General features: G+C 40.5%; 1 protein-coding gene across 3 annotated transcripts in view; it reads left to right on the plus strand.

The window, feature by feature from the left end:
- The first annotated feature begins 478 nt into the window (after positions 1–478).
- The window catches only part of LOC128252038 (obscurin), a 123,577-nt gene continuing 106,205 nt past the window's right edge, over positions 479–17,850 (plus strand). For all 3 annotated transcript variants that reach the window (XM_052979420.1, XM_052979422.1, XM_052979421.1), the window contains exon 1: positions 479–1,366. The gene's annotated coding sequence lies outside the window, so the exon portion shown is untranslated. The remainder of the gene's footprint in view (positions 1,367–17,850) is intronic.

Genomic DNA, 17,850 nt, shown 5'->3' on the forward strand with positions numbered 1-17,850 from the left:
GTTTATAAACGTAACTTATGAAAAATATAATTTGTTTGTTTATTTTCTCAAAATACATTTTTTCCTGTTTTATTAAAGACAAAACCATTTTTAAATATTAAATTTAAACGTAACTTATTCGCCTTGAATTAAGTACCACAGTCCACCCAGTATTCTCTCTTAAGTTCCACAAACATTCCCCCTTTGTGCGGGATATTCTCTCTTCGTGTGTGGCACACATTTATTGCGGCTGTCGAACGGCAAGCGAAAAGAGCAACAGCAACAACCACATCGAGAAGAGGAGGCTGTAATACCAATTACATTGAGCCAGTCCTTCGTACGCACCCCCTTTCTCGTCCTTTCTCCCACGCCCCTGCCTTCGGGTGCGCTCGCTTCGGCTAACTGTTGAATCAACGAGTGGTTGCCGAAGGCTACTTCGTCGCGTTTCGTGCGACCTCCGACGACTGAATTCTACGGTCTTCAGTTCTTTTCGAATCGCGCTAGCAGACGGTTGTGTTTTCTCTCGTCCCACTGCAACTCAAAAAAGAAGTGTTTAAATTGAATTTGCACAAGTTCGAGCCGAAAATCGAAGCATGATACTGCATTATCAAAGGTGTTAAATTAAATTCGCTTAAGCAATCTAAGAGAAATCAACACGAAAATACTTTATCATAACTGGCAAGAAATAGTGTCTAGAAAAAAATCAAGTTGAAAAGCCATTTATAACTATTAAATAACTATCAATTTAATACTGTCGATAACCAGTGAGTGTTTTAAAACCGGTAAACTAAATTAGCGTTTCGGGAATTACGGTTCTAAAACTGGTTCGATTTTCTTCTCTCGTGTCGTCCTTTACCGTTTTTGGCATCCACGCGTGCTCTCTCGTCCTGCCAAAATCGCCCTCTCTCTCGCGAAGTACCGTGGGGCCTACACCGCCGGCCAAGAGTTCAGCACCGCCTATCGCACACTCCCGCCATAAATTGTGATTAATCGCAGAACAACCAAATGCGAAAGCAAGACGCTGATTTTTAATTAAATTAAGATTGAAAAATAATAGCCGCCACAACAGCAGCCACGCCAAACGTAAACAATCAGCACTGGAAATTAAATATTTAAATACTTGCTCTTGGAAAATTGAACGGCTTTTTAAATTAGGACTCCACGACACTTCCATGCGCATAGTAAAGTGACATATCCTATGTGAGTCCTGTGCCCCAGTGATCCCATACATATGCAATAGATGGTGTGTGTGCCAAGCCAAAACAGCCATAAATAAAGCCTGGCAAACAAATAAACAAACGAACAATCGGGTCAAAGTGCTTAGTCAGGCTAAAAGACCGAAAAGAATCATAAAACGACAGGGACAATCCCCCAGTTTTCGTGCGAGGTAAGTCCCGTCACCTGTTGAGAGTGGAATTCTTAATATAATTATTCATATGCACATCCAGACACAAAGCAGCGTTGACGAGTGGCATTAAGGGAAATAAAGCAATCGCACGATTTAATTGCAGTCATTGTTTTTTTTTCCACTGCCTCTGCTGCATTTTAAATGGCCGTGCTGCAATCATTCAGCTGCATAATTAATATAAAATAAAGCTATGCGATTTTTACGATTGTTTTTTTGGTTTCGTTGCATTTTTCTCCCTTGCTGTTTTGTTGTTTGTATTTTTTAACAATTAATTAAAAATATGTATGATGTGTTTTCGCACTTCAATTGGTTGCCAGGAATCTATTTTATTTTGTTTCGGTGCCAGTTTATCATTTTTTTCCATTAATTGCTATTTGCCGTAGGCCTTTGGCCATGGCAAATTGCGAATTGCAATTTGAAAGGTTTGAAACATTGTAAAGCTGGAGTTTATACAGAAAACAATTATGCGCCAGTTGCAAAAACACTGAGCGGATCTGATTGAAATGGCATAAATCCAAAAGAAAAAGCAAAGCTCTGGATGTGACAATCACAGTTCGTTTACTCGCATAATATGCCAGTGGAGCTTAACCGATTGATATGTGTATAAATTATGAATGTTCGTAGCTACATTAGCGGTATGCTATTTTGTTGGTTGAATAAAATTCTTTAGTTCTGTGATGAAATTAAATTTGGAAAATGGATTTAATAAAACATTTTATATTAAATATGTCTTAAACTGAAATAGATCAATTACAATAAAAATCCTATTAAAATATATGTTATAACAAATAACCTATTTCACAAAATATTACTCGCTTAAAAGCAAGGAAAAGTTAACTTTAATCAATAAATAAAGTTAATAAATATTCAGAGAAATACCTTTTCAATGTTCCACTTCCCCACCTTTTCGTTCAAAAAGAGCTTAGTATTATTTTCCAATAAAAAAGGGTTGAGGTCAAAGAAACAGTTTCAATATATGAAAACTGTATGTGTATGGTGAAAATGGGGTTTTAAATTAAACGCATGCATATCGTAAATGTATATTTTCACCCAGGCAACATATCGGCAACTTTAATTTCCGTTTAATACTGCGGGCAGCCGCCAGCGCTTAAAAATGAAAGACATATCAATAAATAAGTACGTCCCGCCCGCGGAGGAAAATCGAGGAGTCAACACCCAGCGTACACTCAGCACACACATGCGAACTCACACGCACATTGGGGCATAAATAAGCCAACGCACATAATGGTTAAATAATTAAAGACGCACAAAAGCCACAGCAATCACATGCCATAATAGTTAAAGACATTCATATTTATATTTATATTTATTGAGCTGCATTCATCGGTTCATTGGTCGAGTTCGACAGCAATTATTCAGGATACCCAGCATCCCGGACTGTTCGAAGTGCCATTAATTCGCACTGCAAGAGAGCCCCCAACCAGACCTGCAAAATGCAATTTAATTTAGGAGCCAGCAACTCTATTAAGTTCCAATTGTTATTCAAAATTCCAAACACAAACTAGTGGCGCATATCTCATGATTATGGGGACGCGTGTGGGCGTGGCTGCTGCCGTTGCTGCTGCTGCTGTGGTAATTGTTTTAAAGCATTCGTACATAAATTTGGCTAATTAAACAAGACCGCACAAGCACATAGGAAAATATTCCATAATAATGGTATAATGTAAATACTACTATCCACCGGGGCGACCACAGACAACTAGTCGAACATTTCAGGCCATCTCCGTGCATATGTTCAACTATATTGGCCTCCATGGCAATAGCAATGGCAATGACAATATTAGCAACAAAGCATAATTCATAACAATAAAACGCGTCACAGAGCCAGGCACGCACTGGCTGCAATTGGCTTTAATTCAATTGTGCGTGCATCGATTGGTCGTTGGTTATTACCTGATTCCTCGTCCTCGTCCTTTTCCTTTTCCTGTTCCTGCCGTCGCCACTGATAAATGTGAAGTCAGGCATAGAATCTCCGAACGTATTAGTTCATTCGCCACACTGGAATTCATAATTAATTATCGACATTTAATTACAAATTGTATTTGCTGAGATGAGAGATTAATAGAGTGGCTGGCAGGAGAATTATTTGGTTACATGCTCACCAAGGCAAATGAATAAGTCTCTTAGTCTAATTACTCTGAGATCTAGTTGTTTGCTTAAATGTATTGGACAAGTTGGACACCATTGATCAACACATTTTAAGCAGCTAACTGTTTAGATACTGTTTCTGTGCCGCAAAGCGAAAATGCCATACTAATTCTGCTATTGTTCTAGCATTTTACTCAGTCCTTTTACATTTTCTATAACCCCCTAATAAATATGAATTGGCTTTCTTTCCGGCGATTTTCTAGCTCACCCATTTCACAGTTCATTTTCCTTTCCAAGGTTTATCGTTTCCCCCCCCCCCCCCCCCCCCCAGTCATTTCCAACTATTGACTAATTAAAAAAATAAACGAAAGGAGAACGAAATCTAGATGCCATAATAAGCAACTATTTCGGGGGCTTTTTACTATTCTTCTTCCATGGACCGTGTGTTTGCTTGATGTTAAAATTTCTGGCCAAATGGCAAGAGCAAAAGCAAAATAGGGAATGTCCATGCCTCGCACAAACAGAGGAGCTACAGTAGATTTCTCGTATTTTTCCAAATGACCCAATAAATTTGAGCTCATTATGACGCCAAGCCACGCTCTTCACTGCCCGCCTTTGTTTGTGGCCCGCAAAAAAAAAAAAAAACAAAAATAAAATAAACAGAAAATGGTAGAAGCAGCGAGTAAGTAAAATAAATGTGGCAGCAATCGTAGCGCAAGGAGGAAAATAAAAATGAGCCAGCAGCTCAGGTAATTGCTGTAAGAGGGCTAAAAACCGGGGCAATGAGCGTTGGCTGGCGCATAATGAGCGTGAAAATAGTGGAAATAGTGAAAATATGAAAACGTCTTCGGGCGCAGAAAATAGTGAAAATATGAAAACGTCTTCGGGCGCAGAATTACTAAGGGGTAAACGCAATCTTTGATTTGCTAATGGCTAATTCTGCAACCGGTGCACAACAGTATGCTACGATTTCTCGCTTGGAGAAATTTTGCAGTTACCAAAAGGACCCTTTCTACGTGAATGCCATTAAAGGCATTTTGGGCACTAAAACTAAATTTATTATTTTTAATTTTTTAAAAGAAATATTTTTTTTAATATATATTTTTCTATTTATTATAATTTTGTATTACTTTTTATACAGTTTCCATTCATTTAATTGTTGTTTACAGCATTGGTTTTAGTATAATAAACCAAAACTTTTGAAGTATGCTACGATTCTTTTAATTGTCAATGTTTTTAAAAAGCAAAAGGAATGCCAGGAAGGTGTTCTTTCAAAGTAAGTTCTATTTTAAATTTCTTAAAGAAATATTTTGTTAAAAATATATTTTTCTATTTGCTTTATTATTGTATTACCTCTTATAAAGTTTATTTTCTTCAATTTGGTATTTAAAGCCTTCTTAGGCTTCAAGACAATGAAGTAAACAAAAAAAGGATTACACAAAACTTTTCAAGTTATTAAAGGAGTTATCGGGAAGTTCTGAAAAAGCACATTAAATATGTTGATTTAAAGAAGATTTAATGGTGTAAGCTCGACTTGGATTCCTGGGAAATTAGGTTAACCACCTCTCTATATTTTATCTCCGCATTTGATGCTTGATTTCACAGTATTTGGTTGGACTTCAAATTATGCTGCAATTTCGGTTAGCCAGGCTGCGCTCGACCAAAATCCCTGCTTATGCGCTTTATTGCGGCTAATTAGGATGCCGTTGCTGCAGTTGCCGCTGGAGCTACAGTTGCACTTGCAGCTGCAGCTGCAGTTGCTGTTGCTGTTGCTGTTGCAGTTACATTTTCGGTTACCGGGCTAATGCCAAGGACTACACACTCACAGATGCGTCGTTTGTTTAGCCATTCGAGTGTGCACATTTGAATAATTAATTTGTGCAGTGGTAATTTACACGTTGGTTGACTGGCTTTTTGGTCGGCATTGGGTTGTGCGGCTGTGAATCGCTCTCGGGGCCGTGGCAGAATGTTATTTGATTATTTTGCTGCTGCAATTGCGTTCGTTTTGCGGGTGGCCTTGTGTGGGCTCAAGTGGGAGGTATGACATGGCATATTTATGACACTGGTAATTAAATTTAATTGTTGCACTTCTCTGGCCACGCCCCCATGGCTTCACGTTTCGCTGCGGTCGTGGGCCCATAACTTAACCCACTAACGTCCGTCGTGCACGCATCCGCGTTTTGGTTATCCTTAGGCCTTTGCCTCTTTGTTTTTTCCGAGCCTGTTGGCCTTCGCTACTTGTCAACGGGCATTGGCTTTTGTTTTATACCCAGGGCATTTGTTTTCCTCGCAGCTTTTTTGTCGCCCTTGTCCATTATGGTTTGACACACTCTAGTAAGAGCTACTTTGCGTGCTGGCCCTGATATGATAAGGTTAGCTGGAGCCACCAACTGGCGGCCAAATTTCATTCAGCCGGAATACCCCCTCGACGGCCAGTTGTCGGCTTAATTGCAATGCTAAACGCTAAATCATAGCCTCACGTGCACCACGTAATTAGCTTTAATTGTAAGCTGTTGTTATAGGACTCAGTCTGGGTGTGTGTGAGTGTGGCTGCATGTGTGTGCGTGTTGCTAATTAGGCTTGGGCTCAGTGCACTACACGATATAAACATTTTCATCCCACCAGCTATCACAAAGTATTACTTTTCAGTTTACAATATTATTGAAAGAACATTTTAAATTATACGATAAAAGTTACATGAATATTTTGTTTTTTTTTCAATTTTTTTTAATTCTATTCTGTATTTAACATAATCCATTAAAGAGATTAATTTTCTATTTTTCAATTCTTTCTTTTTAAAAACATTATGTTATAAATTTGGCAGTAAATAAAACACTCCATACTATTGCATAATTAGAAATCCTCTTAAATTTTATTTAATATCTTTACCGACAGGCAACAGCAAATATTTGATTCGAAGCATTTAAGTTGACATTTGTGGTTGAACATTTATTTGCAGCATTGGTGATTCTACTTTTGCAAGCTTTGTTCAGTTAATAAAACTATTGCAGTCACTGGAACCAAAAAATAGTAATACTTATTTTTAGTTAATCTGCTGCCTTAAATACGATTTTAGATTGTCTAAATTCTTTTGCAAAATCATTTGGCTTAATTAACATAATGAAATAAACTTTAAGGCCTACTTCCTTATAATAATAAATGGTTATCTTGCCTGTGTGTTATTCAAAATTTAACTTGACTATTGTGGTAGAGAATCATACCAGTCTTTTGTCTAATTGCCAAAGATACACATAAGCTAATAAACAAACAATTTTGGCTGTGATTAAATTCGGTTTAATTAAGTGAACAAATCGAATAATAAATGAATGGGTCATTGGCAAATATAAACACATATAAATTAATATAAATGTATGAACAGGAACTAGCCTAAAGGAATCGTTTGGTTGTGCATTTCAAAGTCAAAACCTGAAAGGGAATACAAATAAAAGCCCACAACACTTTCTTTAATATTTTTATTTTCGGTTTCAGGCTTGTTTGAGGGTATTGCCCGCAGGAACCCAAATAATTAAATCCAAAAAAGGTACCAGAGGGCCAAAAGAACAAAACCAAAAAAAAAAAATAAAATAACAAACATAAGAAAGAAACAGTCGACAGTCGGCGTCGGCAGTCGACGGAGCGATTGCAAGGACAAGTGAAATGGAAAGTGAGGAAATGCCCGCCAGCAGTTTTTGACAGTATCCTTGACTTTTGTTGCCTTTTACACGGCGTTTTTAAGAGCCAACCCCAAACCTCTAGCTACGAACAACCTGATGCCACCCATCGATGGTAATGAAAAACGCGCCCTTTGTGGGCTCCCTTAATGGGCGCGGGCGTTTTGCCAGGAATGCTTGTCGTGCCCCGGTGTCCCAGTTTGTGGATGTTGTTCTTTGTTGCCTTTTATTTTGCGCCATGCGCCGGCAAAAACTTTTTGAGTAAATGTCTTTGTCAGCAGGTGTAGGTAGGCAGGCTGGTTTTCCTTCCCGCATCCCGCTTCCCACTTCCGTTTTTCCCTATCCTTGCTGGCGGCTCCTTGCAGTTTCATTACCCCAAAACAAGAGATTTTTGTTTAAACTTGTTTTTGAGCGAAAAGGAAAAAGAATACTTTGCATCATTTATGCGGCCTTTTGCCGTTTGAGCTTTTTTGCCTTTGTTAATGCCGAAAGTTGGTGTGCCCTTTGGCTGACTTCTTGGCTCGGCGTCGACCTGTTAAATGTGTTTATTCGAAACACTTGAATTATTTAGACACATTTGACTGGCATTGCCTTTGATTAGGCCATACATATTCCATGCATTCATAAAACCTGCTGCTTGGACAGATTTTGAGACAGCATTTTATGGCCTAGGTGGCTAGGCCAGGGTTCGAGGTGGGGTATGGCTATGGCTATGGCTATGGCTATGGCGATGGCTATGGCTTTTGCTTTGTATTTTGGCCAGAGTCAGCATAAAATTTAGCACGCAATTACCAGCTGGCAGATAAGTCGATAAGCCGCTGATGAAATGGAATGGCGTGCCGTGGTGAGGCGTGGCACCGCGTGGAATGAAGCTCATTAAAATGCAACGAAATGTCACCTATCTGAAATTGAAGCGCAATCTTAACGGACCTAACAGCCAATTATAGCAGCCGGGACACGGCGTAATTTCCACGATAAACATCCTCCGTCGCCAAGCGTTCTGCAGAAAAAGAAATGGCAACAATAGGCGACTCCTAAATTAGAGTGCAAGCTTGTTAACGACAAAAGATGGCTCATACAAGAAAATACGAGAATGGACGAGTACACTTAGAAAACAAAAGATGGGATAGCAACTTAATCATTAAATAATGAACTGTTTCTTATTTTGTACATAACTTTAATAAAAATATAAGTCAATCCGAAAACGTTTGAATTTTGGTTTTGTTTGTAAATGGTAGACAAGCTAATTAAATAGGTCAAAGACAATAAGAGTTTTACAAATATTGATCATTGATCATAATTTATTTTTTTTTACATACACTAAAGCTACAAAAATAAACAAACCAATCATCTTAGAACGCCTAATGCTGAAATTTGAGTACATCTCACAAGTTTCAATAACTATTTAATGACTTGCATTTTCCCAGTGTACGATAACACAAAAGTACATATGTATTCGCAAATATTTATGTGTATTTGCTAGCTTTGGGTCATTGGGGGTCACCGCTTCTGCTAAGACGTTTGCATAACATGAGAAAGATTTCATTTCGTTTTGCCTCTTTTTCGGTGGGTGGCTGCGTAAGTAAAGTCATATTAAATGTCAGTAGATGGGGCCCAAAATGCCGGCCTCGGTGGGCTTACAGGGCTCCGCTGGTTAACTGCAGAACATAAGCCCCGGCATAGAAAGCGATAAAAATGGCTTGGCCATTGTGTATTGCTGCCACTGCCACTGCCACTGCCACTGCCGCTTTCTGCACCATATTGCCAAGTGTTCCATTCATTCGGGACTCGCATTGTCTGGGCCCCATGCGTAAAGTGAACAAAAATTGTGGGAAAATTACATTTCGAGGAGCCCGAGCCATTGAGAGCGTCCAGAGAAATCCCGACTTAGCCTATTAGCATTCATATTAAAACGAAAGTGGAGCCATATTGCGTATACGCAGCCATGTACCGAAGCTCAGTGTGTACATTGTCAGAATGTGCGTAATTCTCTATCTCTCCTTCCTTGCCGAACTTGTGTGCGTGATTCTTACGCCAGGAATCTGTTATTTTTGCCTTTGTTGTTGTTGTTTTTTTTTGGCAGACAGCTCTTGGGGAGATTTTAGGATTAACGTGAGCTCATCTGCACAGACCCCACTCTAGGCAAATGGAATACTTTGCGGAAGTGGGAAAGGAAAAGTTAATTCCTTTTTGAGTAATACGCGTTGTCCTTTGAATAGGCACGAAAATTGCATTCTTTTCTACCCAATTTTATGTCATTTGGGGGGTTTGCGAACTAAGCTCGGTTGTTTACTTTTATTAAAACCCAAGAAATTGTTTTGCAAAAGTCTACTTGTATGAATTGTGCATGGGAAAAAGCATAAATGGCCGGGGCTTTGGCAAAACAACTAGAGACTTAAATGCCATAGTTAAGATGTCTTAGTCCTGTTTAATAACATTTTTAAAGTAAATAAATAATTCTGTTCATTTTTCTTTGAAGGCTTTAAAGATTTAGTTACTATAGTTTTATTTCAAACATTTTATGTTTATTGTAGCTTGTTTGCTTGTGTTCAAATGAAATCTGATTTAATTGCATAACATTCTAAAGATGCTTTGACGTAGAAAACATTCTTTTGATAACGTTTAACTAAATTTAAGGGTAATTTCGATTAGATCTTCTTCAGTATTAACTTAAAATATATTAAAATTATATTATATTAAAATTATGTCTTATTTGTGAATTACCAGTTTTGCCTACTTATCCAAATCGTCCTCGTTAGATGGAATTTCATTCACCAGAAGGTAGCCGGTTGAGATCGGCTATGTAATTGTAAAGTCTTTTTTTGTAAATAAAATCTTAACTTATTAAATTCTTAAATAACTATTTTGCTTAGATGCTGTTGCCTGCAATTGTGTATTAAAGCTTCATTTATTTGTTTCAATATCTTGTAAAAAATACCATAATTAAGATACAATCTGAGGACTTACTAATTAATAATTAGCTTGGGTGAAATTAATTATTTCTGAATATTCAGGATCAGCCGAGAGGCAACTACTCAATCGACCCCACTTAGTTTGAACCTAAAACTAACCGCAGGCCTGGGGTGGAACCGAACGGAATTTTGGCATATCAATGGAGGAGACTTCACGCCAAATGGCCAGGACAACAAGCACTTGGCTTGACTTGGTTGTTTGCGTGTTTTGCTTAGGTGTCGTCGCTTATGTGGTCTGTCCAGGACACTTAAGGGCACTTTAGATGTGTGTGTGTGTGTGTGTGTGTGTGTGTGTGTGTTTGTCTGTGCTGGAGAGGGAAAGCAAGGAAAAAGGACGAGCATATGGTTACACAGGATACAAAGTGGTCAGCGCAGCCATTACAGCGTCAAAACCCCTGCTTATCTACACAGTTGTTCAGGTTGTTGTTGTTGTTTTTGTCATTGCCGCTGTTGTGTGGGTGTTGGCATTGTGTCCAAGGCTAAATAATGCGCTTAATAGCGCTTACCCACCTCTAAAGTCAGGAGCCACAAATACAGCGACTGTGATGTGTCCTGGACATCACGCTCGGCGTTTTTGCCATTTGTGCGCCGAGCTTTTGTCTTTATGCCATTAGGCGTGCAAACACGAACACTCGTTCGCTTGGGCAAAAGCGATTTGCTGTTGCTTTTGTTGCCAGCTCGATTAGCATATCAATATGCAGTGTGCACCAAACTCCCACTTCAGATTCGGCCCATGGGCCATCGCCACTATTGAGAGCCACGCACACAAGTGACACATCGTTATGCGGCCTGATAAACATGGGCTCCACCTACTTACAACCTCGTCGTACACATATTGCGCATACGGCACGTTGACAACGTCAAGTGCTTGAGTGCGACAAGAAACTTAATGAAATGAGCGAATTGAATAGTTCACATGCAGACACACTCCTTTTTCGGCACCGCTTGGCCCGGATATTGGGTTTTATTTTATTATATTTCCACGGCTCTACTTTGCTTATTTTCTCTATCGAGCCGAGAATTCAGATTCCGATTCAGTTGCTGCAATTGTGTGCACCATCCCGACAGCACATGCCGCCATTTGGCAGCACGATATCAAATTACAATGACTACCCATGTGGATCATGTGTGTTTGTGTGGGTGGGTGGGTGTATAGGGTGTAGACACACCTTGGCCGTGAGTGTGCGTTGTGTGTGTTGGTAAACTACTTAATGGTGTGTAAATTTGCCGACTCGCTTCGACGCTGTTCGGTTTCAATTTTGTGGCTGAGAAAAATTAATTTTACCGCTCGCTATTCACTTTATCTATGTGCCTCTGCGTGTGTGTGTGTGTGTGTTTGTGCTCTGGCGGCAGCGCTGCGTATGCGTAATGGATTTGTGCAATTAAACTGAAAACAAGAGAACACAACATCGCACACGCATACGAAATTCGATCAAGCCCACTGTTGGGTAAAGCAGCAAACAAACAGATAGACAGTTAGACAATCACTCAGTGAGTCAGTGTCTAACCTGTTAGCTTGACTGGAAAACTTTCTGTTGCACTCGCTCCCATCCTCCACCTGCCTGCATTATTAGCAAGTTCGGCTTACCCACTCCAATGTGGCTACGAATGGAATTCAATTTCGGGCTGACATAGGAATTACATGCAATCCGAGCAGCAGACAATACAAAAGCCAACGGCAGAACAGATATTTTCCCCCCTTGACGCCTTGCATCGTATCTCTATCTCGATGTCTTCCTGTGTGAGTTTGCCAAAAAACTGTTTACCTACCAAATAAATTTGCCATTAGATGAAGGGGAGAATTTACACGACTCCAGCCAGGCCAGGGCACATAAACAATGCAGCTGCAAGTCGGCCAAGGAGGGTGACACACAGGACCAACCCAACTCCTGCGGTACAAAACTTCTTGGGGAAGTTGCAGTTTTGATACCCTTCTGGTGGGGAAATGATCTTGAAAGCTCCGTCTTACTACACAAAAAATAGGTATACAATTCAGTTGCTGTTTTAAAACTCAGACATCCCATAGAAACGATCATAAATGCACATTTTAAAGTGTTTTGCTATTAAAATGAATTACCAAATAAAATGTTTAATTTTTAAATTTAACTATTTAAATAGAAATTTGACTTTGCTTTTACAATATGTGCTCAAAAGGTTTGCATCTCAATAAAATATCATTCCAAAGGCCATTGAGTTGAATTTATTTTCTGCTAAGAGTCAACCCTGTCCCGACCAGAATTAAAACACCCTTTGCAAGGATATAAAGGCAGCTACATGGGCCAACGGAGCAGCAAGGATGTCTGTGTCGATAACGCTTGGTGAAAATTTACGATGAGCACACATTGAAATTGTCACATCGAATCGGAGAACAGGAGCTAAGCAGGCAGACTACACCTGCCTGAAATCCAGTGAAGCCTGCAATGCTTCAGCTATAGCTGCAGCTGATGAAATCATATAGCCTGGATCTGCAAAAATCCCCTACAGTGGCGGCTGTCGAAAATTGAATATGTTGCCATGCACTCACTGACCATAAATTATCACTGGCAGGGCCGAAATCCCTTCGTATGTTCGCTATTTCCTACGTTGCAGCTTAAAAAATAAATACAAATCAAATGGGGGATGGGGGAAGCCAAAAGCTTTCTGCGTTTTAAGTGTGCACATTTATGGGGAGATATATATTTCGACCCAGGACACTGCGGAGGATCGTTTATAATCAGAAAAGCAGAAAATTTCCTTTTGCTCCAATGGCAGCCCGACATGTGCACACAGATTTCTTTGTGTGTGTGTCTGTGCAAAAATCTTTGAACTATGAAAAATTGATATTAGCTAAAAATACTTTCAGTCCTTGTGGCCGCTTGGCAATGTCCTTACGAGTCCTTTTGTTACCAGCCCCTTTCCCTATTGGCCCACTCGCAGCCTTTTCTCACAGCCAGTTGGAGTGTGTGCACAATGATTAGACCGACTGACCCTGCCACTGGCCACATTGTACAATTTACCCTGATTCTTCCTGCCGCCCAGGGACTATCACACCCCCCTCTCCCCCCACTCCCTTGTCCCGTGGGATGTGTGGGGATACTTCCCTTTTTGGTTTGCTTATTTTGGCTGAACTTTATTTAATAAAGCAATTTGCGCTTGGCTGACATTAGTTATTGTTTGATCCCCGGCCGCAATGTCTGGCTCTGGCCCAGCACAGATAATTTGTGGAGGGTTCTTTAACTTTTGCGGCGAATGGAAGGGGAGGGGAGTTCTGTACTCTGTGTGTTTGTCCACCAATTGCCGCAACTTGTTAAGCAATTAAATTTAATTTGCATGATAAAAAATAAATGAAGACCGGCCCGGGTGTGTACATTTAAATACATAGCTTCTGACATCTGGCTGGTAAAGTGTCCATAGCCCTTGATTAATGGTGATTAATGGTCAGCTGAAAAGTTGACACTGTCAGCCAGCAGCAGGAACAATACGAAAGCTGATCAATCAAGCTAACAATTTTGGTGCTAGAAATACAGGTATTTCGGCATTTTGGTATTTTGGTAGGGCAAGTCATGCAAAATCCTTGGAAATCACGCACCGCCAATCAAGTCAATTAGTTGGCTGTGCCAAAAATTTAAAGAATTTTCGCAGCATCGCGTACAAATTGAATGCTGATCTAAGCCCCCCCCCCCCCCGATCCCCTTACAATGGCGAAAAGGTTTTTTTTTCACCACATTCAACGCCTCCGGCCAGGCCTGCACCTTTCTGCATAACAAATCAATGGAGGAAGCATTTTTTCACGTTGCTTGCAACGTTTTTAAGCGCACATCCGCAATGGTAACGCCTGCGGACCTACGCTTTTCGGCTTTTTGCTTTTGTTGGCGTGTGCGTTTTGCCAAACTGTCAATCAATAGAATTGTTCGCTGCCTCTTTTTTTTTTTTTTTTTTTGTTTTTTTTTTTCTCTTCTTTTAGGCCTTGCCCACCGCAGAACGGGAATTGCTACGGCAAGGACGATCCGAAATCCAAGCCGAGCCGGGTGCCAGCGAATCGGAAACATTGTTGCCGTTGCATGTGGCATCCATGGGCTCGAGCAGCGAGCCGTCAAAGTCAACGTGCATCATGTGGCCTCCAATGCGGAGTAGTGGGGCGATGTTATTTTTCGCTTTGTGGCTGCGCTTCGCCCGTTACGACATTTGCACACTACCGGGGCAACAACACAGGCAACACACAACCAAAAAAAAGTTGAAGAAAAATGCCGAGCTGGCGGAAAAAAGCAGCCAACAAGTGCCGTTGATCTATGAGGGCCAGGGCGGGACAGCTGGCCAAGCTGTGTGTTTATGTTCCAGCTTTAAGCCGACTTTTGGGTGGCCAATTTAAAATGAACTGCACAAAAATCATTGAACTATTTTCGTTTGGTTTTTACTTAATGTAACATATAGTTCATATAATTATTTATCCAAAATCAATCCAATTCTTATATAGACATCAACTTTTACAGTTTCTTCAGAACATTTTTGAAGGAATATGGTTAATAGCTTGATTTATATTTGAGTGATCCAATCATTACCCAAGATAAATAAATATTAATACCAAAAAATATGGCTAGTATATTTTTCTTTCAATCATTAAAATGTTTAGCTCAACCAAATATATATTTATATACCTTTTTTTGTTAAAGGGTAAGGGTAAATATTCGTTTAATCTGCTGGTAGCGCATTTTGTAAATAGCTGTAAAATCCATACAGAAATATTTTCCACTCTATATTGGCAAAATTGGCGTGCTATAAAAGCTCGAAAGGGGGTTGCCAATTTTAAACCACAATATTGCATTGATTTTCGTCGAGTGCAAGCCAGTGTCTTGCTGCTCCTCGAGCCATCAAACTGCTCGTTAACGCTCCAGCAAAGGAGTCGGCACTGATATGGACGAGAAGTGAACTGAAGGAAGCCAGATGGAGGAGGCAGGATAGCAATGGCTCCTTCCTTGAGACCGCAGGCTGCGTTTTGCATGCGGCTTTGATTTTTGTCTTTGTTCACGTTTTTGGCCATGAACGACGTTGTGTTGGGCCGAAAGGCAAAATCAATATATCCCTGTGGTTTGACGGTTTCCTCCTCTCCTTTTTTTTGTGTGTGCTCGGCTGTGATTTGCCTTTCCCTTTGCCGGCTGCCGTTCGCCTTGGCTTAAAACCCCTTCCCGTTCCCCTGCCGCCCGGAAGTTTTGGCCCGTCTGCTGGCTTTGCCATGCAGGCATTTATTCCGGCACTCGAAACCCCCGAAAACCCCTTGCACTTTGCCCATTCTCCAGCTGACTGGGCTTTGTGTGAATCGGCCGTGATTATGTCTAATAGCTGTCCAAGTCGATCGATGTTCCGTGTGCTTGACAGTTGAGCCGAAAGCACTGGGTGTGTGCACGGCCTTCAGCTGCCTTTGGCTTCCAATCGGGCAAACTCGACTCGATCTTTGGCATTTTGCTGGGACTGTGCTGATGCATAATAAATGAGCCAGCCGCACTTTCGCCTAATCATATAATAATAACTTAAGTAATGGCCAGCATAAATAAATGAATCACTAATGAGCTGAAACTGTTTCCTTTTTGGCAGCCGCAGAAACGAGCTGCGACGCACTAAAAATGCGCCATTTACGGCAATCAAAATGATTAAGTGCGTTCCGGGTGTAGCACTGCGAATGTTGCGTATACGCCGCGTTAGCCCGTTTGCCTTGTCCCGGCCATAAACGCCCCAAAGAAATGGGGCGGCGAAAGAAGAAATATGACGGGCCTGCGTCTGTTTGCCGCTGGGCCGCGCTTAAAGCAATTTAAAGTGCTGCGAGCGGAGGCAATTTTGTTAATATTTCCGAGGCGTACGCCAGCCAGAAACTGTGTGAGTGAAGAGAAAGAAAGTTAAAAATTCGCTTTAAGTGCTACAACAAGTCCCCGGGGAGTGATTAAAATATAATAAATTTCACTTGAATAACGAACCAAGACAGAAGCGGCATAAACCGAAAGGAGATTAAGTGGTTGGCCAGCATAAAAACCGCACATGCAAACCGCCCATCCACGGCCACGCCCACCCACATATGGACTCCGCCGTAGTCCGTGTCCGTGTCCAGATTCGGGGCTTTTTGGGTCCGGCCAGTGGAGCCCACAGAAGTGTGAACATAATTTAACATGCAGCGGCGCGCCAGTTTTTGGGGTTTTCGGTTTAGACAATATTCAAGGATTGCCTCGCTTCTTTTGGGCCCCTTTTTTAGGGCCGCCCCCTCTGCCACTCAATCTCCCGCCGCCTCTGTCCGTCAGTTTTGCCAGCGCTTTGAGCCAGGGCGTTTGAGTGTTTTGAAGCCTTATGTGAATTTGATTTGCGGCATTTTAATTTATGAACATGTGAAAGAGCCGCCGTCGAGTTACCAAACATTTTGGCAAAACATTTCCTGCAACAACTTGCGGTTTTAGAGGAGCGGCGGGGTAGCTGTTTTTTTTTTGTGTGGAGGGCCCAAAACCCCTCAGTCAGGCAGACAGACAGGCTGATTTTGCATGAAAGAACCCCAGCTGACGGCGTCGCTTTTTGTGTTGAATGCCAAATCAAGCAGCTGCCTTTATGTGCTTTAATTTTCGGTTTTTTTTTTTCATTTGGCTACCAGACTTGAGACTTTTTCCCATAGAAATTTTCGGCTTTCTGTATTTTTTGTTTTCTTTTTATTTTTTGGTTTATTTATCCAGGATCCTGGCAGTATGTCTATGGATGTGGGCGTTTTGTCGGGTTATCAGTGCTCGCATAAATCTTTTATCAACCAGTCGCAGCTGTGGGCTTGGGTGTTCTGGAAACGAAAGGGGATTTTGGGGGGCTCCATGGCCCCCTGTTGCTGCTTCCTAATGAATACGCACAAACTTGCTAATGAAGCTGCGGAATGGGAAGCCGATGAAGTTGGGCGTACGCATATGAATACACATACATAAGGCCAGATGAAGACATGGGGGCGTGTACCATGCCTTATAGCTGATCTCATGCATATGCGACAGATAGAATAATTATACACTTGGGGCAGAAACGGGATAAGAATGGCCCGGGAGTGCCAACTTTGTCTTCAATCTCGGGCCAAAAAGTGTGTATGTCTTCAGTGTGGCCTGTTAAAAATGCTAATGCTGTAAATCCACTCACCATATTTAATGAATGAAGTAAATCTTTTTAAAATTTAAAATCAGACAAATTGCATAATCTTTTGTTTCATAAAAGTGTTCAATACCTGATTGTGGTCTGCATAAAATATGATAAATTTCAGTTTTTTACCCAATCATGAAAAATTTAAAACATGAAAAATTAATTTATAACTTTATTCAAATTTGAAATTATTTATGAGTTGAGAGTGGTTTGCGAACCAGTATAAACGAGTAAGTCAAAATAAAATTTAAAAGGCAAATAAATCGGTTAGAACACAATAAAGCCTGAGATAAGTAAATTGTCATTTGATTTAAAGCCAAGAAGTATGTAAAAAATGCAAAACCATATTTAAAAACTTAATTGGAATCCAAATTTAAGGTTTGCCAATTTTGTCCGAATATTCTTGCCTTTGAAGGCAAACAGTTTGTAAGAAATGCATAAAAATTGTAATCTTAATGTAAAAGTTGGCTGAACTGCCTAGTTTTTTTCTGCTTGCCTTACAGTTTGCTTTTTAGCCGAAACTTAATTTCATTAAGAGCCATTTGAATAAGTTTTAACTTTAACAACTTGCTGCGCCATAATTGCTTGG

Source organism: Drosophila gunungcola, chromosome 3R, assembly GCF_025200985.1.
Source record: "Drosophila gunungcola strain Sukarami chromosome 3R, Dgunungcola_SK_2, whole genome shotgun sequence".
NCBI classification, from domain to species: Eukaryota; Metazoa; Arthropoda; class Insecta; order Diptera; family Drosophilidae; genus Drosophila; species Drosophila gunungcola.